Source organism: Arachis hypogaea, chromosome 16 (genome assembly GCF_003086295.3).
Source record: "Arachis hypogaea cultivar Tifrunner chromosome 16, arahy.Tifrunner.gnm2.J5K5, whole genome shotgun sequence".
Taxonomy (NCBI): Eukaryota; Viridiplantae; Streptophyta; class Magnoliopsida; order Fabales; family Fabaceae; genus Arachis; species Arachis hypogaea.
In genome coordinates this window covers 106,674,963-106,681,800 of record NC_092051.1, presented here as the reverse complement: position 1 = coordinate 106,681,800, position 6,838 = coordinate 106,674,963, and the positions used below count along the sequence as shown (strand labels likewise).

The window sequence follows — 6,838 nt, the reverse complement described above, 5'->3', positions numbered from 1 at the left end:
ATGTCAGAATGACACTTTTTGGTCAGTTGCTTATATCTCTCCCAAGCTTCATAGAGGGATTCACCTTCTTTCTGTCTGAAGGTTTGAACATCCACTCTAAGCTTGCTCAGCTTTTGAGGAGGAAAGAACTTGGCTAAGAAAGTCATGACCAGCTTATCCCAAGAGTTCAGGCTATCTTTGGGTTGAGAGTCCAACCACACTCTAGTTCTGTCTCTTACAGCAAACGGGAAAAGCATAAGCCTGTAGACCTCGGGGTCAACCCCATTGGTCTTAACAGTATCACAGATTTGTAAGAACTCAGTTAAGAACTGAAAAGGATCTTCAGATGGAAGTCCATGAAACTTGCAGTTCTGTTGCATCAGAGAAACTAATTGAGGTTTCAGCTCAAAATTGTTTGCTCCAATGGCAGGAATGGTGATGCTTCTTCCATGTAAATTGGAATTAGGTGCAGTAAAGTCACCAAGCATCCTCCTTGCATTATTATTATTTTTGGCTGCCATCTCCTCTTCTTGTTCGAAAATTCCTGTAAGGTTGTCTCTGGATTGTTGTATTTTAACTTCTCTTAGTTTCCTTTTCAGAGTCCTTTCAGGTTCAGGATCTGCTTCAACAAGAATATTTTTGTCCTTGCTCCTGCTCATATGACAAAGAAGGGAATAACAAAGAAAATATGGAATCCTCTATGTCATAGTATAGAGATTCCTTTGTGTGAGTAGAAGAAGAAAAGAATGTAATGTAAAGGAGAGAAGAGGAAAAACTCGAACACAGAGAGGGAGGTGGTGTTCGAATTTTTTGGATGGAAGATAAGTGTTAGTAGATGAATAAATAAATAGAATAAGATGAGAGAGAGAAGTTTTCGAAAATAAATTTTAAAAAGGAGTTAATGATTTTCGAAAATTAAAGGAAGAATAAAATTAAAATTAAAATTTAAAACAATTAATTAATTAAAAAGAATTTTTGAAAAAGAGGGAGGTATTTTCGAAAATTTAAGAGAAATTGAATTAGTTAGGTAGTTTTGAAAAAGATATGATTGAAATAAAAAAGGGATATGATTGAAACAAAAAGATATGATTGATTGAAACTTATTTTGAAAAAGATTTGAAAAAGAAATTTAAAAAGATTTAATTTTGAAAATTAAAGTTGATTACTTGACTAACAATAAACTAAAAGATAAGATTTTAAAATTTAAAGGTTGAACCTTTCTTAATAGGCAAGTAACAACTTAATATTTTTGAATCAATCACATTAATTGTTGATAATATCTTCGAAAATTATGAGATAGAATTAAGAAAAAGATTTTTGAAAAATATTTTTATAATTTTTGAAAATAAATAAGAAAAAATGAAAAAGATTTGATTTTTAAAAAAGATTTTGAAAAAGATAGGATTTTCAAATTGAAAATTTGATTTGACTCATAAGAAACAACTAAATTTTAAAAAGTTTTAAAAAAGTCAACTCAAATTTTCGAAAATTTATGAGTGAAAAAGGGAAAGATATTTTTTTGATTTTTGAATTTTTAATGATGAGAGAGAAAAACACAAAATTGACTCAATGCATGAAAATTTTGGATCAAAACATGTGATGCATGCAAGAACACTATGAATGTCAAGATGATCACCTAGAACTTATTTTTGAAAATTTTTAAGAAAAAAAACATGCAAGACACCAAACTTAAAGATTTTTAATTTTTAGACACTAAGAATTCAAGAACGCATATGAAAAACAACAAAAGACATAAAAAAAGAAAACATGAAGATCAAACAAGAAGACTGGCCAAGAACAACTTGAAGATCATGAAGAACACTATGAATGCATGAATTTTCGAAAATTTTTAGAAAAATTAAAAAAGATGCAATTGAAACCAAACATACAAATTGACACTAGACTCAAACAAGAAACACAAAAAATATTTTTGATTTTATCATTTTGTAAATTTTTTTGTATTTTTCGAGAATTAATTGGGAAAAACGAAAAAGAAGAAAATATATATATTTTTTTTCAAAAATTTATTTTAAGAAAAACGAAAACAGAAAAATTTTTGAAAAAGTTTTTGAAAACCAAATAAAAGTTGAAACAAGAAGAAAATTACCTAATCTGAGCAACAAGATGAACCGTCAGTTGTCCAAACTCGAACAATCCCCGGCAACGGCGCCAAAAACTTGGTGTGCGAAATCGTGATCTTTACTTCCTTGATAACGGCGCTAAAAACTTCATACGCACGTTCATATTCTTAATTTTGTTTCACAACTTCGTACAACTAACCAGCAAGTGCAGTGGGTCGTCCAAGTAATAAACCTTACGTGAGTAAGGCTCGATCCCACGGAGATTGTCGGTATGAAGCAAGCTATGGTCACCTTGTAAATCTCAGTCAGGTGGATTGATGCCAAGGCATCTTAGGCTAGTTTCACTAGTATTTTTCTGTTAGTTTTAGTGGTTTTATGCATTTTCTTGAGCTTAAAGTAACCAAGAATGGTTAAAAGAATAACAAAGCAATGAACCATCCAAACAATATGATTTTGATGCAAATTCCATGAGTTTTAGTTATATTACTTGAATGCTATGAATGGAAGATTTCTCATGAAATTTTGCAAGACTTTGATGCATTTGTTTGGATGATTTCAGGGAAGAAGAGGCTAAGCAAGGAAGCAACAAAATCAATAAAGGAAGCTTGAATATCACATGTGGAGTTTAAGTTCCAGTTTAAGCCTAAACTGGAGCTTAAACGCCAGAATCATGAAGGCTAAGAAATGCTGGAATTGAAGTTTAACCTCCAGTTTAACCTTAAACTGGAGGTTAAACGCCAGAATGGGAAAAGCACCAGGGAGCCATTTCCACGTTTAAGCTCCAGTTTGACCTCAAACTGGAGCTTAAACGTGTTCGACCAAGAACTCTCCTCCAGGGTTGCTCTCTCCATTTCCACGTTTAAGCTCCAGTTTGACCTCAAACTGGAGCTTAAACGTGTTCGACACCTCCAGGGCTACCCTTCTAAGCTTCCACGTTTAACCTCCAGTTTAACCTTAAACTGGAGGTTAAACGTGTTCGACCTCCAGGATGCCTCCTTCCATTTCCACGTTTAACCTCCAGTTTAACCTTAAACTGGAGGTTAAACGTGTTCGACCTCCAGGGCTGCCCTTCCTATATCCACGTTTAAGCTTCAGTTTAACCTTAAACTGAAGCTTAAACGTGTTCGACTACATGACTCTCCAGGGCTGCCTTCTTCCATTTCCACGTTTAAGCTTCAGTTTAACCTTAAACTGAAGCTTAAACGTGCTTCTACAAAAGGCCTCACTGGAAGTGTCTGGCGTTTAAAGTGCAGTTTAAGCTTAAACTGCAACTTAAACGCCACTCTTGGAAAAGGTTTCTGGACCAAAAATATTGTGGTTTAAGTTAGTATTTGAGCACAAACATTAACTTAAACTTATTCTGGTATGAAACCCAATTGAATATCATGGTTTATGGGATTGGGCCTGAAGGATTGATGAGTCTGAAATTTCAATTTATTGAGTCATGTGCCATTATTTGATTATCACTAAGTTGGCTCAATGAATGTTACAGAATTTGGATCAGCAGCCTCATCAAGATTATGGATCATAAACCCAAAGCAAAAGGAAAGCAGGGAGAGGCCTCAAAGCCCAAGAAACACAACAGAAGCTCAATATAGAAAGTGTATAAATAGGATAGAATTTAAGTTAGAAAGTAACTTTTGGAACTTTTACTTTTGCATTTAGCTAGTTTTCGTTTCTTTGTAATTGAATTCAGAGCTATGACTCACTAAACCCCCTTTCATTGGGTTAGGGAGCTCTATTGTAATTCAATGAATCAATAATAGTTTATCTTCTTCTTCAATCTTTTCTCTTGAATTTTGTTAGAAAGCTTCTCGATCTAATTCCATTGGGTAGTTGTCTTGGGAAAGAAACTACCCATAATTGGAATCCTTCGGAACCTTGGGAAAGGAATGGAGGATTCATGCTAGAGAAGCTTTCTCACAGTGAATTGGATTGGGGTTTGGATGGATATTGTGACATGTAATCCTACCAAATTGTGGTTCATGAAACTGTGTGGTATAATCAGTGATCGAGCATCATCTCTTCTTATGAACATTTAAACCAAGGGATTGGGAATTTGTTTGTTTTTAGAGAGAATTGGTGAGCCAAGGGATTGGGATCCAATCATATAAGATTGCCAAGCAAAATTTAATGAATGCATTGGTTGAGGAAGAGATATACATGTTTTGATTCGGAGATCTCAATATCTCCTAACACCCAATGAATTCCCCATTTCTGATTTCCATCTTCTCTTTACATTCTGCAACTCAATTCATGCAATCACCCCCATTCCCTTTTAATTTCAGCAATTTAGTTTCTGCTCTTTAATTCATGCAATTTAAGATTCCGCCATTTCAATTTCTTGTCATTTACTTTTCCCGCCAATTTTACATTCCGCAATTCTCATCTCAATTTTGATTCCGCTCAACTAGAACACACTTCTAATCCGAATTGCTCACTCAACCAATCCTTGTGGGATTCGACCTCACTCTATTGTGAGTTTTTACTTGACGATAACCGGTGCACTTGCCGGAAGGAATTTTGCCGATCGTGCAATTTCCTAAATCGTAGCATAACTAGTTTATGCAACATCATGGATTCAACTGATTAGAGAGTTTTAATGATTAAAAGATAAATAAAACGTAAAATAAAGATAGAGGTACTTATGTAATTCATTGGTGAGAACTTCAGATAAGCGTATAGAGATGCTTTCGTTCCTCATGAACCTCTACTTTCCTGCTGTCTTCATCCAATCAATCCTACTCCTTTCCATGGCAAGCCTTGTGTAGGGCATCACCGTTGTCAATGGCTACTTCCCATCCTCTCTGTGAAAATGGTCTGATGCGCTGTCACTGCATGGCTAATCATCTGGAGGTTCTCGATCATACTGGAATAGGATTCACCATCCTTTTGCGTCTGTCACTACGCCCAGCACTCGCGAGTTTGAAGCTCGTCACAGCCATCCCTTCCCGGATCCTACTCGGAATACCCCAGACAAGGTTTAGACTTTCCGAATCTCAAGAATGGTCATCCATGGGTTCTAACTTATACCACAAAGATTCTGATTAAGAAATCCAAGAGATACTCATTCAATCGAAGGTAGAACGAAAGTGGTTGTCAGGCACACGTTCATAGGGAATGATGATGAGTGTCACGATCATCACATTCATGTTGAAATGCGAATGAATATCTTAGAAGCGGAATAAGTTGAATTGAATAGAAAAACAGTAGTACTTTGTATTAATTCATGAGGAACAGCAGAGCTCCACACCTTAATCTATAGTGTGTATAAACTCTACCGTTGAAAATACATAAGTGATGAAGGTTCAGGCATGGCCGAATGGCCAGCCCCCCCTAAAGGTCTAAGATAGCATAAAACTAATCCAAGATTATCCAAAGATGTAAATACAATAGTAAAAAGTCCTATTTATACTAGACTAGCTACTAGGGTTTACAGAAGTAAGTAATTGATGCAGAAATCCACTTCCGGGGCCCACTTGGTGTGTGCTTGGGCTGAGCTTGAAGTTTACACGTGGAGAGGTCATTCTTGGAGTTGAACGCCAGTTTGTAACGTGTTTCTGGCGTTGAACTCCACTTTGCAACTTGTTTCTGGCGTTGAACGCCAAACTGCAACATAGAACTGGCGTTCAATGCCAGTTTGCATCGTCTAAACTCGGGAAAAGTATGGACTATTATATATTTCTGGAAAGCCCCAGATGTCTACTTTCCAACGCAATTGGAAGCGCTCTAGTTGGAGTTCTGTAGCTCCAGAAAATCTACTTTGAGTACAGGGAGGTCAGAATCCATCAGCATCTGCAGTCCATCTTCAACCTCTGAATCTGATTTTTGCTCAGGTCCCTCAATTTCAGCCAGAAAATACCTGAAATCACAGAAAAACACACAAACTCATAGTAAAGTCTAGAAATGTGATTTTTAATTAAAAACTAATAAAAATATAATGAAAACTAATTAAATCATACTAAAAATATACTAAAAACAATGCCAAAAAGCGTATAAATTATCCGCTCATCAAGTCCACAGATCTTGAGGTGTCAAGGATTACTCATCCCTGCACCAATTAGGCGTGCAAAATGCCCTCTGCTGCCAATCCTGGCGTTAAACGCCAGTAGGCTTCTCCTCCAGGGTGTGCTGTTTTTCATTCTGTTTTTTAGTTTGTTTTCAATTGTTTTTGTGACTTCACATGATCATCAACCTACAGAAAACATAAAATAACAATGGAAAATAGAAATTCAACACAGATAAGTAAAATTGGGTTGTCTCCCAACAAGCGCTTCTTTAATGTCAGTAGCTTAACAGTGGGCTCTCATGGAGCCTCACAAATACTCAAAGCATGATGATGGCCTCTCAACACCAAACTTAGAGTTTGGTTGTGGGCTCCCAACACCAAACTTAGAGTTTGAATGTGGGGATTCTGTTTGACTCTACATTGAGAGAAGCTTTTCATGCTTCCTCTCCATGGTTACAGAGGGAGATCCTTGAGCTTTAAACACAAGGGAGTCCTCATTCACTTGAAGGACCAATTTTCCTCTGTCAACATCAATCATAGCTTTTGCTGTGGCTAAGAAGGGTCTGCCAAGGATGATGGATTCATCCATACACTTCCCAGTGTCTAGGATTATGAAATGAGCAGGGATGTAGTGGCCTTCAACCTTTACCAAGACATCCTCTACAAGTCCATAAGCCTGTTTTCTTGAATTGTCTGCTATCTCTAGTGAGATTTTTGCAGCTTGTACCTCAAGGATTCCTAGCTTCTCCATTACAGAGAGAGGCATGAG

General features: G+C 36.4%; 1 non-coding gene across 1 annotated transcript; it reads left to right on the top strand.

The window, feature by feature from the left end:
- On the top strand, positions 1-104 carry LOC112761969 (small nucleolar RNA R71). Its single transcript, XR_003182334.1, has one exon. It is a non-coding gene; the product is annotated as a small nucleolar RNA R71 (small nucleolar RNA).
- Positions 105-6,838: the final 6,734 nt, after the last annotated feature.